Here is a 21739-nt window from a genome sequence, read left to right as displayed (position 1 = left end):
CTGTTTTGCTCGAAGTTTAGTTCTGGGTAAAGAGATGGCCGATCGCAATTTTTATCAACAAAATAAGCAAGGTCCGCCCTTTAACCAGGACAATTTTAACAAACTGAGGCGCAATAGCACTCTTCAAGGTAATATTGCGAAAATCTTGCACCGAAAAGCCGGCGTCCCCGAAGGTTTCGTTACTCTAGAGGATATTCAAAAATTTCAAAATTACTTAGCTCCCCATTATAGGATCGTAATAGTTGATGCTGCGAATAATTTTACCATATTTTTCAAAGGACCCCAAGCTCCTAAATTTATCTATCTCTTAAAAATTGGTGACCATATCCACCCCGCGAAAACTTGGCACGGCATGATGGGGGGTTGTATCTCTTGCGATTTATGCCTGAAATCTTTTTACAAATATAATTTGTTAAAAGAGCATAAATGCCCCGAGGATACAAAACCCTATATATGTTTTCGGTGTCAAGGAGAAGCTTTTCATTTAACCAGCGAGGATGTTTTAAAACGTTGCGACGAATGCCACCGCTACTTTTTCCCTGGGCCTTGCTTCGACACTCATGTTCTTAATGGCACCTGCGCGAGCCAAAAACGATGTTTAGAATGTGGGCGGCTGATGGGCGAGGATCACGACTGCAATCCGGAATGCTCTCAATGTAAAATAGTTCATCCGCCAGGCGAACATTTTGTTATGCCTCTGGAAACCAAAATGAAAGCCTCGCGGTTTATTTATTACGACATTGAGACTATTCTTAGAAATAATATCCACGTCCCCATTTTATTAGTTTGCGACGTGCAGACTGAGGCTGGCTTTGAAACCAAAATTTTTTACGGCGCCAATTGCGTCGAGCAATTTTTAAATTATTTATTTAGCGTAGAGCAGGTAGTTTTGACTGGACAAAAACGTAAAACGTACCAACCGCGCTTTACTAACACTCAAGTCGTAGCTCATTACGCGAAAGCTTTTGATAACTTCTTAATTCTCAACGCTTTAGTCCATAGACACGTCACCCCTGCCGTTATTTTTGACGGCAGTAAAATTCTCATGATTCATCTCGAGGGACCGCAAATTAGATTTCTCGATAGCTTTAATTATATTAGTCAACCTTTGCGTAATTTCACCAGCATGTTTAGCCTCGGCGATGTGGCGAAGGGATTTTTTCCATTTGATTTTCCTACCGAAGAAAATCTTAATTACATTGGCGTCATCCCTGAAGCTTCGTACTTTAACGTAGCTCAAATGAAGGCCAATGATTATCGAGATTTTCAAACTTGGTACGCGTCAATGGAAGGATCTATTTACAACATCAAAGAGGAGCTTATTAAATATTGCATTCAAGATGTCCGAGTCCTAAGACAAGGCGTCGAAGCTTTTAGAAAAATTTACGTAGATCTAACAAAATTAGACCCTTTTTGCTTAAAAAATATTACTTTGGCGGGTGCTTTAACCACTATCTATCTTAACAATTACTATAAACCTTACAGCATGGGTATTGTTCCTTCTAATGGGTATAATGCAAAATTTAATCACAGTCAGATTAGCTTAAAATATCTCGCTTGGGTGGAGAAAACGGAAAATATTAAATTGCGAACGGCTTTAAGCTATGGCGGTGAATATCGGGTGGGTCGCTACTTAGTCGACGGCTATAGTGAAACTCCGCCCAAAATCTACGATTTCCACGGTTGTTACTTTCACGGTTGTCCATGTCAAAAACTTAATGTCTACAATACCCAACTCAAGGCCAGCAACAGATTTCTGTACGAGCGGACTCTAGATAGAGAGCTTTTTATTAAAGAGAATATGCCCGGCTACGAGTACACATCGATTTTTGAGTGTCAATTTGTTAAGCTTTTAAAAGAAAACGCCGAAGCTAAGGCTTTCTGCAAAAGTTTAACTTTTCGACCTCAAATATCAGCCCGTAGCGCTCTCTATGGGGGACGAACGGAAAATTTTGTTCTCAACTACCACGTGCAAGGTGAGGAGAAAATTTTCTACAAGGATATTATTTCTTTGTATCCGAAAGTTTGTCGCGATTGTCCGTACCCTAGCGGCCATCCCATAATCTATAACAGAGATTTTGACAAATCGCCAGGCTGGTATTTTGGCGTTATGAGTTGTCGTCTGCTGCCCCCTCAAGATCTCCACATCCCCTTAATTCCCTTTCGCAGCGGTGGTAAATTAGCTTACGCCCTCTGTCGCACGTGTCTAGAATTGCGAGCGGAAATCTGCGATCACACTGTCGATGAGCGGGCTTTCGAATCAGTCTGGCCAACGGTCGAAGTCTATACCGCTATGGAGCATGGTTATAAACTCCTCGATATATTCGAAGTTTATCACTATCCCAAAAAGGAATTTTCTTCTCGCAGTACATGACTGATTTTATCGCCTTGAAAGTGAAGAATTCCGGATTTCCCGCTCACGCGCAAACACCTCTGCAGAAAGAGGCCTATATCGCTGATATGAACCGGAATGAAAAGCTTTCTCTGACAGTGGCGGATATCCAATCAAATCCTTCCCTGCGTAATATCGCAAAAATTAATTTAAATTCTCTTTGGGGTCGCATGGCGCTAAATACGGGAAAGATTCGCAGCATCTTTATCAACAATTATTACGAATTGATACGATACGCGAGCGATTACACTCTGGAATTAGTCGACTTACGGCCAGTTACGGAGTCAATCGCTCTCTTATCGTACAAAGCCAAAAGCGATTACGTTCTAGACTACAAACTGGGGTCGGCCATCGTGGGGAGCTTCGTTTCTTGCTACGGGCGACTCGAATTGAACAAGATGCTGCTTCAATTAGACCGCGCAGCTTTGTATTGTGACACCGACTCGATAATCTACCGCCATCTACCGGGAAAGTTTAACATTCCAACTGGCAATCATATTGGTTGCTGGGCGGACGAAGTCGGCGGTGATTATATAACTTCCTTTTGTAGTACCGGTGCCAAAAGCTACTCGTTTCGCACTAGCAAAGGAAAAGAAGTCAAGAAAATTAAAGGGTTGACGTTAAATCGAGAAAATCTGGAAAAACTTGACTTTGAAACCTTTGAAAGTGTGGCGATGAATCCGGAAAAGGAAGTTACAGTCAATGTCCCTTTTAATTTTAAACGGGACAAATACAAGCTGCAGCTAGAGGCCGTTAAAATCACCAAAAGATTTCGCCAAACCTCGAATAAGAGATTGTTGAACGCCGATTTGACAACCAGTCGACCGTACGGTTTTAAAGAGTCAGCATCCGCTTCAACATCTCTTTCGCATGAATTACGAGGCTAGGCGAAGACATACTTTCGAGGGCTTGTGGGAATCTTGCGTTCCCATCGAAGCCCTGGCCAAAGCCGGTTTCTATCTTGCAGATGTAGAAACACAGACGACGCGCTGCGCCTTTTGCGGCATTGCCCTGTACCAGTGGCGTTGCACGGACAGTCCATCCAGGGAACATCGTAAGCACAGTCCATCGTGCGCGATGGTTTCCAAAAAGCCGTGCAACAACAAACCACTGCGGCAAGGGTTTCCCGACTTCCCAACCAGCGAGGGCACGGATGTTTGTGACCATCTGGTTCAGACATGCCCAACCACCAACGAAGAGCGGTCGGGAACCGAAAAAGTGCGCGTGCGCATCCATCCGTCGTGTTCGCTACAGTAGTGCGTGTTTACATCTTACCACCCTCCGAGTCGCGCGTCAACTTTAACCTCCTCAACGCCCAACGCTTCCGCCAGCGTTGTCTGGAATTAGAAGAGAAACTTTTAAAAAAAAAAAAACAATTACTAAATAGGGGAATTTTTTTTTGGGTAAAAGGGCTTCGTTTATTTTGTTTAAAGATTTTCTAATTTGTGTTTATTAAGGGTCTTTGGGTTAATTGTATTTTTGATTATATATATTATATATATATAAACTGTTAATTAAAATAAAAATGTTTATTAATCAAGATGAATCCAACCGAGTCAGTCTCGCATTCTTTAAAGTTCCAAACACCCGCTCAGTTTCTAATCGTGGGGCCAACGCAAGCGGGGAAGAGTTTTCTTTTAAGTAACTTATTGCAAAATCATCAGCTTATGTTTGACCCACCGCATAAAAAGGTTATTTATTGCTACGCGGCCTGGCAGCCAAACTACGAAAAATTGAAACAATTGATTCCGGGAATTCAATTTATTCAAGGCTTGCCAACGGCCGATCCGGACTTTTGGGAAACTCATCGCGACTCCTACTTGGTATTAGACGACTTAGCTAGCCAATTATTTAAGCAAACTCATATTGCCGATTTAGTGTGCGTGACGTCGCATCATTTAGGGTATACGGTCATTATTATTACTCAACAACTGTTTCCCAAGGGTAGCCAATCGCGGATAATTTCTCAAAACTCTTCCTATTTTATAATAATGAAAAATCCTCGCGATGTTGCCTCTATTAGATATTTAGCGCAACAAATAAGTCCAGATAACCCGAGACGTATTACGGATGCGTACAGGCTAGCCACTAAAGAACCCTATAGTTATTTGTTAATTGATTTAAAACAAGAAACTCCGGAAAATTTACGATTAAGGTCGCGTGTTCTACCTCACGAATCGCCTATGTATGTCTATGTCGATTAAATTTAATTGTCATTTGAATAATGGCCCCGCGCGTTAAACATCGATCAGGAAAAGGCTCCCGACTCTTCGTAGCCCGTCCCTCGACAAAGTTTGCCAAATTTGTCCCTTATTTACAAAGTTTGCGTCAAACTAGCTGTAAACAACGGCGAACCCTCTTAAACAATAGTAGCACGCCCCAATTAAAGAGCCTTCAGACAATTTGTAAGAATTTAAAGGGCGGGGGCATTTATTTGAGTAAAGACCGTAAGAAAAAGCTAGCAAAGTACAAGAAAATTATTAGACAACTCGGATCAAGTACCTTGTCGCAGAAAAGCAAAAAAAAGCTGTTGTTGCAGCAATCAGGTGGTTTTCTTACGACGCTACTTGCAGCAATTTTGCCTTCAATTGTCCAAGCCATAGCTGCTAAACTATGAAACAAATGGTTCTTGTCCCCGCTAGCGCAGTAACTTCAACAGCTGCCCAAGAACACTCGGCTTTGGACCGAGAGATTGATGATATTTTAAAATCGCCATTGAATGCTTACGATAAATTATATAAATATTTAGACGCTTTTAAGAAATATTTAAGTATCGAGAAACAAATTCCTTTACCTAAATTTGAGGTCGTAACACAAGCAATGTCCAATGTCCCCACGCCGCCATTACCGGTCACCCCTAAAATGCCCCCGCGAAAAAAACAATTGTCATGGCCGAACTATGCCACGTCATCACCGACAACAAGCACGCCTGGCAGTTCTTTTACTACGCCTAAACGAACCGAGCCTCGGCAAAAGGTTTTTAAAAGCGAAACGGCGGCGGGGACACCAACACGAGAAGATTTTTACCAGCAATATGGGCCGACCTATGTTGGAGATATGGTGAAACGGCAGGCCGAAGTTCTTGCAAATCGTTTGCAAAACACATTTTTTACGCCAAAAAGAGAGCTAGAAGAAGGGGCTGTCGGTTATGCAAATCCGGACGCTTTTCAAGAAGAAATTGTCGATGAACAAGAGAATTTAGCGGAGGCAAACGGGGACAATTTAACGGACTTGGAAAACCTGTTTGAGACGGCCTCCGCTAAACAGAAGAACAAGAAAAAACAGAAAAAACCTCGGAAAAAGAAAGACGAACTTCAAAATCTCGGTCCAGTAGTGCCATCTAACGAACGAAGAGCTAAACACCATAAATGGCGTGATATTGATTAAATGTAAAATTAAGACAAATAAAAAATTGTTTTATTGCGAACAATATCTGTGTACATGTTTTTTTAAATGTAAAGATAAATATAATAAGGCGACATAATCGTTAAGTTTAAGATTCTGGTCATAGATGGCATCTAATATCGTCTGTCTAGCCACGCCCTCGCAACGGAGCGCTAGGTACAGACTACAATGCAGACCGCACAGTTGAAAAAATGGATGTTGAATTTGTTGTTTATTGTAAACAACTCGTTTCCCTATCGTTTTAAATTAACTTTATAGTATCGCGGCGACTTTCCGTAAGTGCAAAACATTTCTACCGTGTCATTGTTAGAAAAGCATGCTATCCAATGTTCTCCAGCCTCTCCAGCAGCTTCGTTATTGAATATAAAGCAAAATTTTGGCCTTTTAGGACGTTCTGGGAGTCTGTCTACTGGGAAGCATCCTAAATAGTAGGGTCGCGTTCTTTTGTCGCAAGTTAAAAGAGCGTTTATTTGCGAAGTGTTCATAATTTAGTCTCGGGTAACGAGACTTTTTGTAGTTCGGCGCCGTAGAAAACACCCAAAATTTGCTCCCCCTTTAAATCCGCTACGCGATACACTGTAAAAAATAACCGTACTGTCTAGTACCTTTAAAGGTATTTTTCGATGCATCCCCAGACGTACCTATAAAGGTACTACAAAATACCGTTGTGTAAAGGTACTATGAAATACCTCTTGAAGAAGGTACTTTTGAGGACTACAAGGTATTTTGTGATCCCGTAATGGGTATCATTTAAACCTCAACAAAGGTCGGAATAAAACTTTAAAATTGTGAAAGGTACTCCTTAGTACCGAAAGGGGTACCTGTTAACACCCAAAAAGGTTCGAAAATATACTTTTAAAGGTATTTTGTGCTACCGAATTAGGTGTCAAATAAAACCCACAAAAAGGTCTAAATTTTTACTTTCGCGCCATCAAAAATATTTGCGCCACATTTGAAACTGGTAAACTTCATCATTTTCAGACATGGTAAGCAATACACCACTTCGATATAAAAGAGACGGAAAGACACGAGAGTAATATTTTCCTTCCATCTCAACTTTTAGTGTCTTTGTTGTGGGCTTACGGGATGAGGGTAAAATTTTGCCTTCCATCTCGCCTTAAGTGTCTGCGCCGTAGGCTTGCGGGGTCGTGAGAGTTCGCATAGTAAGCAAGGGATCAACCACTCAAGATTTCCCGATACTACATTTAGCTCCCCCTTGTTAAGGAAGGTGTGATACTGTTATAGTGTAAAGGTAATTCAGGGTCACATATACATGTAAATTTTTTGAATGGCGACTGAAGGCGTAAGCTCGGATTCAAACCTTTATATTAACTATGTATGCCTTATATCATAATTGTATTGCCTTTAAATGATGTAACGTATGCTAGTGTACATAGCTGTCAAAGAAAATAATTAATATTAATTATATGTAATTAAATATTTAAGAAAAACCACTATCTAGGAAACTTGAGATTGAAATTGAAATCTCGGGTAGAAAACCACTACCCTATTCTACCCTACCGAACCTAATCTTTATGGTTATTATTAATATTCCAACAGAGATTTCTTCTACGCTGTCATTACTAGTGCTACTGGTGAAATGAACAGTTAGTGTTAGAGAATTTGGGCTAGAAGTACTATATCATGTATTTTACTTTAGTAGTGTTAGTTAAAATCAGCACGCCGGAACTAAAAACTCCCTCTAAAGGAGTCTGTTAAGTCCTTTTCTACTTCCAGGGTACGATAACATACCACCAGAAGCGCATAAACTCTAAAAGGTTTCACTATATACCTTATATTTCCAAAATACCCCTTTCGAAATCATTTAATACCCGTACTGTGAGACAACTAATAAAATACGTTCATGGGTACTAAAAAGGTCGCGGAGGTATTTTATAGTACCTTCAAAATACCTTTATTTTTGACAGTGTAGACGGGTGGTGACCTGGGTATGACGTCAACAACGCGGAATATTTCGTCAGTAAACGTACCTCCCGAGCTAATTTTTCTAAATACCCGACTAGCTATAGAGAGACGCACGTGATCGCCAACTTTAAGCCTCGGTGCGTATCGATTAATCCCGCTTGATTTCCCGTACAGTTTATTCCAAATGATTGACTCGTTATCTATATTAACATGAGCCGGTGCAATTCCAGTAGTTGAATGAACCCGTTCATTATAGGCTTGAGTAATTAAAGGTAAATATTTAACGTAATTTTTATTCCCTGTGGCTGTAATAACCCGGGCAATTTGTTCCTTAATTGTTCTAATAAAACGCTCGGCTAAACTAGCCTTATGCTGACTCCGGGCAAAATGTATTTGCACATTGTGCCGTTTCAAGAAGGAAGCAAAGTTGCGCGAACTAAATTCCCCACCAAAGTCAGTGTATATTTTTAAAGGGATCCTCTCTCGAAATATTTTTTTAAAAGCTTCGATAACCTCGCCAGATGTTTTGTTTCTAAGAGGTATTGTCCATCCGTAGCGGCTTAAGACGTCAATGACGCACAAAACATAGCGAACATTTTTATTAAAACGTTTCAATTTCGGTAGATCCAACAAATCAGCTTGAAAAACATCGTCCATGCTCGAAGCGTACACCTGGTTGGTTTTGAATTGGAAACGTCGAAATCGGTGTTTCGTGTAGGCCGGTTGTTTCTCGAGAAAGGCGACTAATTTTGCTTTTGGCACGTGCGGTAAGGCCTTTTGTAACCTCGCTAGCGACCCATAGGCGGCCGGATTAGCCACGTCGTAATAAATTTTTCTAATTTTAGCGTCCATGTCTCAACAAGTATAAATAACGACTAAATGGTTTCCCAATAAACAACTTTATTTAATACACACAAAGGTATTTTATAAAAACAATATCAGTTAAACAAATACGCTATATCAGTACATTTTAATAGCCATAAATCAAGGCATTCTTTAAATCGGCAAAACTGTTGACAAAATAAGCGTAAATATCCTCTTGATCCTCGATCCATCCGTGTTCAGTCTCAAATTGATGCAAAATTTTCTCACGATCCAATTGAGGCAGCGCTTCGTGCAAATTACGTTCGACTCGATCGCTGAAATTTGTGTCAAATTCCGAGCAGCTTTGAGAGTGGCATATTTGTTTTCGACACTCGACGTTGGCGCAAGTGGAAGTGACGTCAAACAAAGTGGTAGTGAGCTCGTTTAAAATTAATTCGCGCATGCGACAGACAGCTATCCCTTTAGCTTTGAGATCCTCGTCAATCAGCGGCTTTAAATCAATCAATGTCTGCCATCCTGTTTTGTTCAGGCTGAATCCTTCGCTGGTGCTAAAGTTCAGGAAATAACGACTGCCGCTGCCTCGTTCATAGTATCGAAGATCGATTATACGTTCATCTTTCGAGTTGACGAAGCATTCCAGCTTGAGGCGCTCTTTGACGGGCAACCAAATATGATAGCGAGGTATTTTTCCGTCAAAAAAGGACGTGAGTTCATTTTGAAACCGAAACAAAGCGTACCAGGCGTTAGGTTTTAATATAGTTTTTGTACGCGTATCCGATCTTTGAATTAATATTTTAGGTTCAATTGACTCAATGACGCAAATGTCGAGCTTTGGCGTGACGGTGTGTACTTGGTGCATTTTGGATCGCGACTGATATTGTATTTATAAAGTTTTAGTCTTTTATACGTTGGGGTGATTATAAATTATTTCTCTGTTTTTAGATATTATTAATTGGTTGTTTGGAAATTCGGCCATGACAATACACGTGACGTTTTCGGTTAGCGGAGAGCTAAATCTTAACGATAATCGCAAGTTACCAGTCTGGGGCATGGAATTTAAACCTAACGAAGCGAGATGTTCTCTACTCAAATCAAAAACAACGACAAAAAAGCCCTTCTTATATAAATCGTAAGAAATTATATTTCCCCGGTCAAGACCTAATATCTCGAGACCCTCGAATAAAGAATTGTAACATCTAACGTATTGGTCGTCGTCAAAATTAGGCGTAAAGGGAATATCAGGATAATTTTGAGAATTTAAAGAGAATTGCATGAAATCGAGTTTGAAATGTTGGAGATCCAGGGGGTTGGAAGTTGCTTCCCCTACAAATTTTTTATTAGTAACGAAAGCCACGACAGTTCGCGAGGGTAATTGCCCCGTAAACAGGCTGTCCCTAATAAAATCTTGCGTTCCGGTGGTTATTAAGAAATTTTTCATAACAATAGAGTTTACTTCGTAGCGAGCGTTTATTCCCGAGTTTAACATCTGAGCGTGAGCTAGTTGCAGTTCGGGATTAACCTCAATTTCGCGCGTAAACAAGGTGCATTCCGTTAAATCAATCTTATACTTTTTGCCCTGCTCATTGTGAATAATAGCGAAATCCGTGGAGCTTCGATGAAGTCTAATTCGCACCTCGATATTATCTAATAAGAATTTGGGCGTTTTGAACATATCCAGAAATAATTCGCCAATTACATCGCACGTCTTTGATTTTGCCACGCGTTTAGCGCGACGACCAATACCATTATCTTCTTTGTTAATATTGGCGTCTTCTAAAGCCGTCGCCGGATCGATAATGGTATCCAAATAATATAACATAGAAGTTAACCAGGAATTGGCCGCCGTTTGTCCATAATTTAAAAGTATTTTAAAATAGGCCATATATGGGTACATATTATTAGGTTGTTGGACAGCGACGCCATTAAGAAATAATTCTACTTGACAAAATAGCGAGGCAATTATTAAATTTGTTACCGAGACTTTCTTTTCCGCATCTGGAACGGCCGTGCCGTCCTCGTGTAAAACGCGAAATTTTAATCTCAAAAGAGTTTTAGTCAAATCATGATAATTGTTTGAGGGAGGAATGATAAATTCTACATATTTAGCATTAGTTAGTGGGGCAATTGGATAATGAGCAGTCGTTTTAGTCCCCACAATATTATTATTCACCACTGGCTTTTCAAATATTTCAAAATCGGATAGAACACTTTCGTAGGTCGACATGTTTAGTCTAGAAAATCGCGTTTAGTGCGTCGCTTAACACGTTTGCTCCGGCTTGTTTTAGCAGTCCTCTTTCGTTTTCGGCCCGTCCCGCTCTGAGTGTTGACGAACCGGTCCACGCCTTTATGTAGTAGGGAATTTATAGATTGTTTGACATTTCGTTTAATCGATTCTCGAGGCGATATTCCGGGGTTTTGTGCATCGCTAATTACTCTACTCGTTAACCCAACAGCTTCGGACGCTAAAGTATTAATGGCCGGCCTAATAAAGGGTGTAATTTTGCGCAATAAAGAATTGAAAATACCGCCGACACTAAAACGACCCCCCGATTGGAAAACGTTTGCGTGTAAAGCCGGAAGGGAGGATCCTCTTTGGAAATACAGAGTGTATCTATTAGGCACCATTGCTCAAGTTCTATTGACGTCGACGCCTAAAAAACAGTTTAATATATACTTTGCCTAAATTAAACGGGATATTTTCCCCGTAATCGGATTTCAATTCAATTTCAATTTCTTGTATATCGCTAGTTGAAATTGGATAAAAGTCGATATTATTAAATATTTCCTGGTTCTCTTCGTCTAGTAGCGAAAAAGCTGGCATTTTTATGAAACGTAGCAGAGGGGCTTGACCACCACCCACCACTTGTTGACGGATAATATTGGTATAAACAAACATGGCATCGACGCCTCTCATGATATCAGCGGGATACTCCGAAGTCTCGTTATTGAGATACCGATCCAACTGATTACTACTAAAACCTAGCAATCGTCCCAGGCCTCTTCCGGGTGTTGTTTTGGGAAACAAAATTGAGACCGTATCGTTCAGTTTTGAAACCGTCACGGTTCCGTCGACATTCTGCGTAAATTTCAGACTTTTCCTATGCGCCGGGGACATGGCTTCGCTCATAGCACTTAAAACATCGCTAATATGATAATAAACCCCGGGAGGTATCTCGCACGCGTAATTATCAACTCGTTTGCCTTGAGACCCGGGTAGGGACGGCTGGTCAGCCATATTTGGATCTTCTGGAAATCTATCAACATCGTATTCGCTAGTCCAAAAATTATTAGCCTCTGTCAGTGTCATTGATCTTAATCGGGGATTTACCAACGCTACTCCCGAGTGGCTATGTTGCAAAACTTCTCCCTCTTCGGGAATGTTAAATAACTTGGCCATCGGTCCAGCTACCGATACGCGAACACCTCGCTCTATTTCGAGACGCGTGTAGTATCTATTTTCTGGCGCCGTTTTGAGAATAAAGATTTTAAAATGACGGCGAGTCATAAATTGCTGAACTTCTAATAATTTGTTAATCACTTTCAAATGTAGCGAAAAGGGGATTACCGCACCGGTCGGGGTAAGATCACAGGTATATTCACGCGCCGGTATTTTGATTTTCGTTGTCTCCGTCTTTGTAAAAAGATACATTAATGAAAAGTGGACGCGATATGACACGCCTGTACTGTTAGTAGTTTTAAAATGCGTAAAATTACGCTCTAGAGGCCTCTTGGATAGAAACGTCCCCCCAACGTATTCATTTTCTAAATTTAATATATCCTGCAAATCCGGCGAAAATTTCATTTCAATTTTTGCCGGACAATGGACTCTAAAATAATGCTCCGCTCCTTGTTTAATAACGCTAAATTCAGCATTGTGCAATCTTAAAGGATCGTGGTTGTTCGAGCTTATTTTGAGCTCTTCGGCGATTTCATAATAAATTTTAAAATCATCCTCCAAAGATTGTTTCGCTTTAAACTCGCCTGACACCAAGAACAATAAATAAATCCATGGCTCCTCCCCGGCGGTATAATGCTTAATGGTTCTATTGACTCGATATTCTAGATAGGCATTGTTTTCATTTATGGTATATTCTTGTATCGTGAGGCTTAAGGGACCGCATTGCTGCTTTCCGGTATAATATTTATCGGGGTCGAGGTTGAGCAATTTAGCTAATTGGGGAGAAAATTTAATTTCCACCCATTCCGGTGTTTTGAAATTATACACGATAGCATAGCCCCAATTATCTACTACGTGATATGTGAATTGAATTTTATTTATTACTAATTTTTCTAAAGTGTTGGCTACGGCTCGATAAAGCCCTTCGGCGTTTTTCTCTGGCGTTTTACTGGCTTTAAAAGTTTGAGGTAAGAACAATATTTTATAGTTATCATAATCTTCGGGGTTAATTTGCTTAGGCTTTTCAGAGATAATTGGCTCGGGTTTTTTCTTTGGCGGATCAACCGGCTGCGGAAACAAGGGTTTTTCATCAACCGATGGTGGGGAGGGGGTCGGTAATACGGGTAGCTCAAAAGTAGAGGATGTTGTAGAGTCTGGAGATTTTGAGAGATCAGGCTTGGATAGGTCGGGTTTCGATAGGTCGGGTTTCGATAGGTCGGGGTTCGGTAAGTCGGGTTTCGGTGAGTCGGGTTTCGGTGAGTCGGGTTTCGGTAAGTCAGGTTTTGAGGGGTCTGGAAATATATATATTTCCTCAACCTCTGTTGGCGAGGGGGTCGGCGTCAGTGGTTCGAAGGTAGAGGGTTTCGGGGCCTCTTGTTTTGCTAGATCAGGCTTATATGGGTCCGGAGCTGGAATTTTGGGGGAATCCGGAAGTTTCAGGGGATCTGGCTCCGGCTTTGGCTTCGGTAATTCAGCCTTTGGTGGGTCTGTAGTCAGAATCTTTAAGGGATCTGAAGTAGACGGGGTTGGCCTAGTTGTTGTTGTTGTAGTAGATGTTGGTTTAGTTGTTGTGGTAGATGCTGAATTAATCGTTGTAGTAGCGGCTGAATTAGTTGAGCTCGGAGGTATTAGTTTATCCGAACTTGGAGGTATCGGTTTATTTGAACTTGGAGGTATCGGTTTAGTCGAATTTGGAGGTAACTGTTTACCTGAAGCTGGCGTTTTAGAGGGGTCAGGCCCTGAATATGTTGGATAATAAGGCTTTGGAGAGGTTTGTTTTGGAATAGTTATTTTGGGTGGTGGTGGGGGAGGGGTTATTTTGGATGGCTGTGGTTGTACAAATACTACGGGTTCAGTCGTAGCAATAGGTATCGGAAGAAAAGGCGTAGTTCGCGGTAAAATAGGTATAGATGGCGGTACAGGCCTATATTCCGGCTGAGGCTTTTTTCTTATTGGCGGAACTTCGTAGTTTGTTTTACGTTTAATGGCGGCCTTGGGAATGTACTTGTAATCAAATTTTTTTTAAAACTATCTCCAACATTATCAATTTCGATTTCCACGTAATTATTAGTGTAATTTAAACTTATATTTTTAGCATGCTTTGATACAGGATATTTGGATATATATGGAACATCTTCGTAATTATTCTCTTTAAATTCAAATAGCGTGGTCAAGGGAGAATCAGCTGGTATTTTGAACCGTATGTTTTCCTCTCCTAAAACTTGCAGGTAAACGGGAAAGTTTGTATCTAACTGTTTTCCCAGGGCCCCGTCTTTATATTTATTCACTAATTTAAAAGATAATTTGCCTTTTAAATACGGATGACTGTCTACATCATCATTTAACAGCTCGACAAAATTTTGGGGCAGTTCGTACTCTTTGGTCTTGGTATAACGATTGACAGGTATCTCTATTTTTTGATATTCAACAGGCTCTCTAACAGCTGCATAGTTGTCACGGTTTGGGTCACTTACAACCTGAATTTCAAACTTGTTAAACTCTTCGCTTATATTCACCCAATGATTTGGAAATATGATTTCTGCCAACCCAACTTCATAATCACTAGTCAAGTTAAGGGGCTGATGCAAATAATTTTTAAAACTTGACTGAGTATTGTTTGGATATATATCTAGACACGTATTAGACGCTAGAGTTAAAAAGAAGTCGTCATTCATGACTAACGCCTGTTTATCAACTAACCCCAACTTCTTGAACAAACCTTATTTTATACATAAAAAGATCGTCCATAGCTCGGTGAACTGGCCGGGATTTGAACTCGCCACCTTTTTGGGTATTACATTAGTAGACCCTGCCTTTATCCACTGAGCTATGGACGATCTTAAACAACAGGCCGTTTATCTTCATCAAAAACTTTAAAAATTCTTAAACTTTTAAAGTCGTTACCCTTGAAACATCTACGTGCATAGTTAATTAAACCCTAACCGCTTCCAATAAAATATTTTCCTCAAAACAAGGAAAGTTTTTAAGTCGTTATCCTTGCAGCATCTACGTGCATAGTTAATTAAACCCTAACCGCTTCCAATAAAATATTTTCCTCAAAACAAGGAAAGTTTTAAGTCGTTATCCTTGCAGCATCTACGTGCATAGTTAATTAAACCCTAACCGCTTCCAATAAAATATTTTCCTCAAAACAAGGAAAGTTTTAAGTCGTTATCCTTGCAGCATCTACGTGCATAGTTAATTAAACCCTAACCGCTTCCAATAAAATATTTTCCTCAAAACAAGGAAAGTTTTAAGTCGTTATCCTTGCAGCATCTACGTGCATAGTTAATTAAACCCTAACCGCTTCCAATAAAATATTTTCCTCAAAACAAGGAAAGTTTTAAGTCGTCATCCTTGAAACATCTACGTGATATTCTAGTATATAAGAGTCGTGTTTTAAAGAGAGAGTTACCAGTTACCTGGCTACGCTCTCCTGTTTAACCGTGTTCAGTACCATCTCTACTAAGATGACTTTACCCGCCGATCGTGGATTCACACAGCTTTTGCTGTGTGAAAAGAGACCAAATTCGATTTTTCCATCCGTCTCTTTTCAGGAATAGCCTGAAAAGAGACCAAATTCGATTCATGTGCCTCGATTTCCGTAACTTGTTTTGTAATCTTTACTGGTTACATGCACAAAAGTTGCGGAAATTTGCGTGAAGTCGCATTTTTGCGGCCCACCACTCAACGTCGGCCATGGTTTAGGACCCAATGCAGGAAATAGAACAAAAAAACCAGGTCGAATCATGTTGAGGAGGTTCATGAATCGACCTTCATTGCGGTGTCATATGCATCCACACAACTGACTACCGCGATGAGGGAAGTTCTGGCGCCATCAACCAGACCTGCCGAGTTTAATTATTTGTTGCTCGTCTGGTTGTTGGCGCCAGGACTTAATATGACGCGTTTTCCATCATAGAAAATTTTGGAGTTGGTCTCTTAAAAGTCGCGTAAAATTTGTGTGAAGTCGCTTCTGCCATCCAAAAGCACAAAGAAAGCTTGATGGTTGTGGGTCAAACAACCAGACCTGGGCCGGAAGACCAAGCCGCGCAGTGGCTCGGATGTAACTTCCTTCGGGAGGTAAAGGATCAACGAAGAATTTTACGGGACATGGCCCGTAAAAGCTCACAAGTCCGGCCCCACAGCATAAGGTTCTACGTACCCTGCACCTATTGGAACACGTTCCCTTCAGTACGGCTCTAACTGGAATCCTGACTTCGATGTCCTTCTCAAACTTAACAATTTCACGACATCAACGTGGCTCTCTTCAACGCTGGATACATTTTGGACCCAAGAAGCGGCAAAAACAACCAAGCCACGTCGAAACGCTAAAGATCTTCGAGAACCGATGGAGGGCTTTACTTAAAATATCTTTCTCTAACAATCCTCGATTACCCTGCCTGTCTTTCATCAAAATTCATCCGGCATCGTTTATCTTAAGCCACTTGACGTCAGCAATCAAAATGCATGAAGAAAGCTAGTGGCGCTAATTACGATTTAAAGAGCGGCTTTCAGTTAAGATTTCGACTAAAATATCAAGTTTTGAAAATCAAAATGTCACTTTGAACAAGATGCTTTTTACACTAGAGATAAGAACAATAAAATCTTTATTTGTATATTTGTCTTTGTTTCTCAGACATATTTAAAGGTTCTATGGTGGGAAATTCAAACAGAAATCTGGCAAAATAACACAAGTCTGGGTTGGTTTAGACTTGTTCGGGGGCATAGCATGGTGGAAGGCAGGAATACCCATAGCACGGTGGAAGGTAGGGAATATCAGGTAAGATTTCTCCATAAAATAACACAATCTAGGGTTGGCAGTTCATCAATCTAGGGTTGAAAAATAACACGCCCGAGCTCGGGCCAGTCCGGACTTGTCTCAAAACCTTGGTTTGAAACCAATCTATGGTTGGAAGTTTGGTTCGAGTTGGGTGGATGGCGGCCATCTTGGGGTGGCGGCCATCTTGGATGTCTGCATATCTGAGTGGCTATCACTACTGTGGTTAAGGCGACAGACTCGAAATCTGTTGGGATATTCCCGCGCAGGTTCGAATCCTGCCGATTGCGATTGAGCAAAGATTTTTTATTTCAATAATACCTTTAGCAGTTTCACAGATTTTTGAGTGGTCTCAGTTAACAGCAGCAGTCGTGGCCGAGTGGTTAAGGCGACAGACTCGAAATCTGTTGGGATATTTCCGCACAGGTTCGAATCCTGCCGACTGCGTTCGAACTCACGTACTTATTTCAATGATAGCTTTAGTAGTTCCACAATTTTTTAGTGGTCTCGGTTTACAGAAGCAGTCGTGGCCGAGTGGTTAAGGCGACAGACTTGAAATCTGTTGGGATACTCCCGCGCAGGTTCGAATCCTGCCGACTGCGTTCGAACACACATACTTATTCCAATGATAGCTTTAGTAGTTCCACAATTTTTTGAGTGGACTCGCTTAACAGAAGCAGTCGTGGCCGAGTGGTTAAGGCGACAGACTAGAAATCTGTTGGGATATTCCCGCGCAGGTTCCAATCCTGCCGACTGCGATTGAGCAAAGATTTTTTATTTCAATAATACCTTTGGTGGTTTCACAGATTTCTGAGTAGTCTCGTTGGTGGTTTCACAGATTTCTGAGTAGTCTCGGTTAATCGAAGCAGTCGTGGACGAGTGGTTAAGGCGACAGACTCGAAATCTGTAGCGATATTCCCGCGCAGGTTCGAATCCTGCCGAGTGCGTTCGAACTAACATACTTATTCCAATGATAGCTTTAGTAGTTCCACACTTTTTGAGTGGTCTCCGTTAACAGAAGCAGTCGTGGCCGAGTGGTTAAGGCGACAGACTCGAAATCTGTTGGGATATTCCCGCGCAGGTTCGAATCCTGCCGATTGCGAATGAGCAAAGATTTTTTATTTCAATAATACCTTTAGCAGTTTCACAGGTTTTTGAGTGGTCTCAGTTAACAGCAGCAGTCGTGGCCGAGTGGTTAAGGCGACAGACTCGAAATCTGTTGGGATATTTCCGCGCAGGTTCGAATCCTGCCGACTGCGTTCGAACTCACGTACTTATTTCAATGATAGCTTTAGTAGTTCCACAATTTTTTAGCGGTCTCGGTTAACAGAAGCAGTCGTGGCCGAGTGGTTAAGGCGACAGACTTGAAATCTGCTGGGATACTCCCGCGCAGGTTCGAATCCTGCCGACTGCGTTCGAACACACATACTTATTCCAATGATAGCTTTAGTAGTTCCACAATTTTTTGAGTGGACTCGCTTAGCAGAAGCAGTCGTGGCCGAGTGGTTAAGGCGACAGACTAGAAATCTGTTGGGATATTCCCGCGCAGGTTCGAATCCTGCCGACTGCGATTGAGCAAAGATTTTTATTTCAATAATACCTTTGGTGGTTTCATAGATTTCTGAGTAGTCTCGGTTAATCGAAGCAGTCGTGGACGAGTGCTTAAAGCGACAGACTCGAAATCTGTTGGGATATTCCCTCGCAGGTTCGATTCCTGCCGACTGCGTTCGAACTCACATACTTATTCCAATGATAGCTTTAGTAGTTCCACAATTTTTTAGTGGTCTCGGTTAACAGAAGCAGTCGTGGCCGAGTGGTTAAGGCGACAGACTTGAAATCTGTTGGGATATTCCCGCGCAGGTTCGAATCCTGCCGACTGCGTTCGAACAAACATTCTTATTCCAATAATAGCTTTAGTAGTTCCACACTTTTTTGAGTGGTCTCGGTTAACAGAAGAAGTCGTGGCCGAGTTGTCAAGGCGACAGACTAGAAATCTGTTGGGATATTCCCGCGCAGGTTCGAATCCTGCCGACTGCGTTCGAACACACATACTTATTCCAATGATAGCTTTAGTAGTTCCACAATTTTTTGAGTGGTCTCGGTTAACAGAAGCAGTCGTGGCCGAGTGGTTAAGGCGACAGACTAGAAATCTGTTGGGATATTCCCGCGCAGGTTCGAATCCTGCCGACTGCGATTGAGCAAAGATTTTTTATTTCAATAATACCTTTGGTGGGTTCACAGATTTCTGAGTAGTCTCGGTTAATCGAAGCAGTCGTGGACGAGTGCTTAAGGCGACAGACTCGAAATCTGTTGGGATATTCCCGCGCAAGTTCGAATCCTGCCGACTGCGGTTGTGGAAAGAATTTTTATTTCAATAATACCTTTAGTGGTTTAGAGATTTCTGAGTGGTCTCGGTTAACCGAAGCAGTCGTGGCCGACTGGTTATGGCGACAGATTAGAAATCTGATGGGATATTCCCGCGCAGGTTCGAACCCTGCCGACTGGGTTCGGACTAACATACTTATTCCAATGATAGCTTTAGTAGTTCCACACTTTTTTGTGTGGTCGCGGTTATCAGAAGCAGTCGTGGCCGAGTGGTTAAGGCGACAGACTCGAAATCTGTCTGGATATTCCCGTGCAGGTTCTAATCCTGCCGACTGGGTTCGGACTAACATACTTATTCCAATGAAAGCTTTAGTAGTTCCACAATTTTTGAGTGGTCTCGGTTAAGCGAAGCTGTCGTGGACGAGTGGTTAAGGCGACAGACTCGAAATCTGTAGCGATATTCCCGCGCAGGTTCGAATCCTGCCGAGTGCGTTCGAACTAACATACTTATTCCAATGATAGCTTTAGTAGTTCCACAATTTTTGAGTGGTCTCCGTTAACAGAAGCAGTCGTGGCCGAGTGGTTAAGGCGACAGACTCGAAATCTGTTGGGATATTCCCGCGCAGGTTCGAATCCTGCCGATTGCGATTGAGCAAAGATTTTTTATTTCAATAATACCTTTAGCAGTTTCACAGATTTTTGAGTGGTCTCAGTTAACAGCAGCAGTCGTGGCCGAGTGGTTAAGGCGACAGACTCGAAATCTGTTGGGATATTTCCGCACAGGTTCGAATCCTGCCGACTGCGTTCGAACTCACGTACTTATTTCAATGATAGCTTTAGTAGTTCCACAATTTTTTAGTGGTCTCGGTTTACAGAAGCAGTCGTGGCCGAGTGGTTAAGGCGACAGACTTGAAATCTGTTGGGATACTCCCGCGCAGGTTCGAATCCTGCCGACTGCGTTCGAACACACATACTTATTCCAATGATAGCTTTAGTAGTTCCACAATTTTTTGAGTGGACTCGCTTAACAGAAGCAGTCGTGGCCGAGTGGTTAAGGCGACAGACTAGAAATCTGTTGGGATATTCCCGCGCAGGTTCCAATCCTGCCGACTGCGATTGAGCAAAGATTTTTTATTTCAATAATACCTTTGGTGGTTTCACAGATTTCTGAGTAGTCTCGGTTAATCGAAGCAGTCGTGGACGAGTGGTTAAGGCGACAGACTCGAAATCTGTAGCGATATTCCCGCGCAGGTTCGAATCCTGCCGAGTGCGTTCGAACTAACATACTTATTCCAATGATAGCTTTAGTAGTTCCACACTTTTTGAGTGGTCTCCGTTAACAGAAGCAGTCGTGGCCGAGTGGTTAAGGCGACAGACTCGAAATCTGTTGGGATATTTCCGCGCAGGTTCGAATCCTGCCGACTGCGTTCGAACTCACGTACTTATTTCAATGATAGCTTTAGTAGTTCCACAATTTTTTAGCGGTCTCGGTTAACAGAAGCAGTCGTGGCCGAGTGGTTAAGGCGACAGACTTGAAATCTGCTGGGATACTCCCGCGCAGGTTCGAATCCTGCCAACTGCGTTCGAACACACATACTTATTCCAATGATAGCTTTAGTAGTTCCACAATTTTTTGAGTGGACTCGCTTAGCAGAAGCAGTCGTGGCCGAGTGGTTAAGGCGACAGACTAGAAATCTGTTGGGATATTCCCGCGCAGGTTCGAATCCTGCCGACTGCGATTGAGCAAAGATTTTTTATTTCAATAATACCTTTGGTGGTTTCACAGATTTCTGAGTAGTCTCGGTTAATCGAAGCAGTCGTGGACGAGTGCTTAAGGCGACAGACTCGAAATCTGTTGGGATATTCCCTCGCAGGTTGGATTCCTGCCGACTGCGTTCGAACTCACATACTTATTCCAATGATAGCTTTAGTAGTTCCACAATTTTTTAGTGGTCTCGGTTAACAGAAGCAGTCGTGGCCGAGTGGTTAAGGCGACAGACTTGAAATCTGTTGGGATATTCCCGCGAAGGTTCGAATCTTGCCGACTGCGTTCGAACACACATACTTATTCCAATGATAGCTTTAGTAGTTCCACAATTTTTTGAGTGGACTCGCTTAACAGAAGCAGTCGTGGCCGAGTGGTTAAGGCGACAGACTAGAAATCTGTTGGGATATTCCCGCGCAGGTTCGAATCCTGCCGACTGCGATTGAGCAAAGATTTTTTATTTCAATAATACCTTTGGGTGTTTCACAGATTTCTGAGTAGTTTCGGTTAATCGAAGCAGTCGTGGACGAGTGCTTAAGGCGACAGACTCGAAATCTGTTGGGATATTCCCTCGCAGGTTGGATTCCTGCCGACTGCGTTCGAACTCACATACTTATTCCAATGATAGCTTTAGTAGTTCCACAATTTTTTAGTGGTCTCGGTTATCCGAAGCAGTCGTGGAGGAGTGGTTAAGGCGACAGACTTGAAATCTGTTGGGCTATTCCCGCGCACGTTCGAATCCTGCCGACTGCGTTCGAAATAACATGCTAATTCCAATGATTACGTTAGTAGTTCCACAGATTTTTGAGTGGTCTCAGTTAACAGCAGCAGTCGTGGCCGAGTTGTTAAGGCGACAGACTCGAAATCTGTTCGGATATTCCCGCGCAGGTTCGAATCCTGCCGATTGCGATTGAGCAAAGATTT

At 41.9% G+C, this 21739-nt stretch overlaps 23 non-coding genes across 23 annotated transcripts; all 23 read left to right on the top strand.

Annotated features, from left to right (window-relative positions):
• Window positions 1–17090: 17090 nt before the first annotated feature.
• Window positions 17091–17172, top strand: TRNAS-CGA (transfer RNA serine (anticodon CGA)). The gene has a single exon. It is a non-coding gene; the product is annotated as a tRNA-Ser (tRNA).
• A 73-nt stretch (window positions 17173–17245) lies between these two features.
• Window positions 17246–17327, top strand: TRNAS-UGA (transfer RNA serine (anticodon UGA)). The gene has a single exon. It is a non-coding gene; the product is annotated as a tRNA-Ser (tRNA).
• A 74-nt stretch (window positions 17328–17401) lies between these two features.
• TRNAS-AGA (transfer RNA serine (anticodon AGA)) lies at window positions 17402–17483 on the top strand. Its single transcript has one exon. It is a non-coding gene; the product is annotated as a tRNA-Ser (tRNA).
• Window positions 17484–17590: 107 nt separating this feature from the next.
• Window positions 17591–17672, top strand: TRNAS-CGA (transfer RNA serine (anticodon CGA)). The gene has a single exon. It is a non-coding gene; the product is annotated as a tRNA-Ser (tRNA).
• A 73-nt stretch (window positions 17673–17745) lies between these two features.
• TRNAS-CGA (transfer RNA serine (anticodon CGA)) lies at window positions 17746–17827 on the top strand. The gene has a single exon. It is a non-coding gene; the product is annotated as a tRNA-Ser (tRNA).
• A 75-nt stretch (window positions 17828–17902) lies between these two features.
• Window positions 17903–17984, top strand: TRNAS-CGA (transfer RNA serine (anticodon CGA)). The gene has a single exon. It is a non-coding gene; the product is annotated as a tRNA-Ser (tRNA).
• Window positions 17985–18057: 73 nt separating this feature from the next.
• On the top strand, window positions 18058–18139 carry TRNAS-UGA (transfer RNA serine (anticodon UGA)). The gene has a single exon. It is a non-coding gene; the product is annotated as a tRNA-Ser (tRNA).
• A 74-nt stretch (window positions 18140–18213) lies between these two features.
• TRNAS-AGA (transfer RNA serine (anticodon AGA)) lies at window positions 18214–18295 on the top strand. The gene has a single exon. It is a non-coding gene; the product is annotated as a tRNA-Ser (tRNA).
• Window positions 18296–18524: 229 nt separating this feature from the next.
• TRNAS-UGA (transfer RNA serine (anticodon UGA)) lies at window positions 18525–18606 on the top strand. Its single transcript has one exon. It is a non-coding gene; the product is annotated as a tRNA-Ser (tRNA).
• Window positions 18607–18680: 74 nt separating this feature from the next.
• On the top strand, window positions 18681–18762 carry TRNAS-AGA (transfer RNA serine (anticodon AGA)). The gene has a single exon. It is a non-coding gene; the product is annotated as a tRNA-Ser (tRNA).
• Window positions 18763–18836: 74 nt separating this feature from the next.
• Window positions 18837–18918, top strand: TRNAS-AGA (transfer RNA serine (anticodon AGA)). The gene has a single exon. It is a non-coding gene; the product is annotated as a tRNA-Ser (tRNA).
• Window positions 18919–18993: 75 nt separating this feature from the next.
• On the top strand, window positions 18994–19075 carry TRNAS-CGA (transfer RNA serine (anticodon CGA)). The gene has a single exon. It is a non-coding gene; the product is annotated as a tRNA-Ser (tRNA).
• A 540-nt stretch (window positions 19076–19615) lies between these two features.
• TRNAS-CGA (transfer RNA serine (anticodon CGA)) lies at window positions 19616–19697 on the top strand. The gene has a single exon. It is a non-coding gene; the product is annotated as a tRNA-Ser (tRNA).
• Window positions 19698–19772: 75 nt separating this feature from the next.
• On the top strand, window positions 19773–19854 carry TRNAS-CGA (transfer RNA serine (anticodon CGA)). The gene has a single exon. It is a non-coding gene; the product is annotated as a tRNA-Ser (tRNA).
• Window positions 19855–19927: 73 nt separating this feature from the next.
• Window positions 19928–20009, top strand: TRNAS-UGA (transfer RNA serine (anticodon UGA)). Its single transcript has one exon. It is a non-coding gene; the product is annotated as a tRNA-Ser (tRNA).
• Window positions 20010–20083: 74 nt separating this feature from the next.
• Window positions 20084–20165, top strand: TRNAS-AGA (transfer RNA serine (anticodon AGA)). Its single transcript has one exon. It is a non-coding gene; the product is annotated as a tRNA-Ser (tRNA).
• A 75-nt stretch (window positions 20166–20240) lies between these two features.
• On the top strand, window positions 20241–20322 carry TRNAS-CGA (transfer RNA serine (anticodon CGA)). Its single transcript has one exon. It is a non-coding gene; the product is annotated as a tRNA-Ser (tRNA).
• A 73-nt stretch (window positions 20323–20395) lies between these two features.
• TRNAS-CGA (transfer RNA serine (anticodon CGA)) lies at window positions 20396–20477 on the top strand. The gene has a single exon. It is a non-coding gene; the product is annotated as a tRNA-Ser (tRNA).
• A 73-nt stretch (window positions 20478–20550) lies between these two features.
• On the top strand, window positions 20551–20632 carry TRNAS-UGA (transfer RNA serine (anticodon UGA)). Its single transcript has one exon. It is a non-coding gene; the product is annotated as a tRNA-Ser (tRNA).
• Window positions 20633–20706: 74 nt separating this feature from the next.
• Window positions 20707–20788, top strand: TRNAS-AGA (transfer RNA serine (anticodon AGA)). The gene has a single exon. It is a non-coding gene; the product is annotated as a tRNA-Ser (tRNA).
• A 230-nt stretch (window positions 20789–21018) lies between these two features.
• Window positions 21019–21100, top strand: TRNAS-UGA (transfer RNA serine (anticodon UGA)). Its single transcript has one exon. It is a non-coding gene; the product is annotated as a tRNA-Ser (tRNA).
• Window positions 21101–21174: 74 nt separating this feature from the next.
• TRNAS-AGA (transfer RNA serine (anticodon AGA)) lies at window positions 21175–21256 on the top strand. The gene has a single exon. It is a non-coding gene; the product is annotated as a tRNA-Ser (tRNA).
• Window positions 21257–21642: 386 nt separating this feature from the next.
• Window positions 21643–21724, top strand: TRNAS-CGA (transfer RNA serine (anticodon CGA)). Its single transcript has one exon. It is a non-coding gene; the product is annotated as a tRNA-Ser (tRNA).
• Window positions 21725–21739: the final 15 nt, after the last annotated feature.

The sequence above is a fragment of the Phalangium opilio genome, unplaced genomic scaffold, assembly GCF_054372755.1.
Source record: "Phalangium opilio isolate 3A_F unplaced genomic scaffold, DU_Popi_V2 ptg000105l_1, whole genome shotgun sequence".
Lineage (NCBI taxonomy): Eukaryota > Metazoa > Arthropoda > Arachnida > Opiliones > Phalangiidae > Phalangium > Phalangium opilio.
Note: the sequence above shows the minus strand (reverse complement) of the source record. Positions and strands in the feature narration are given on the sequence as shown.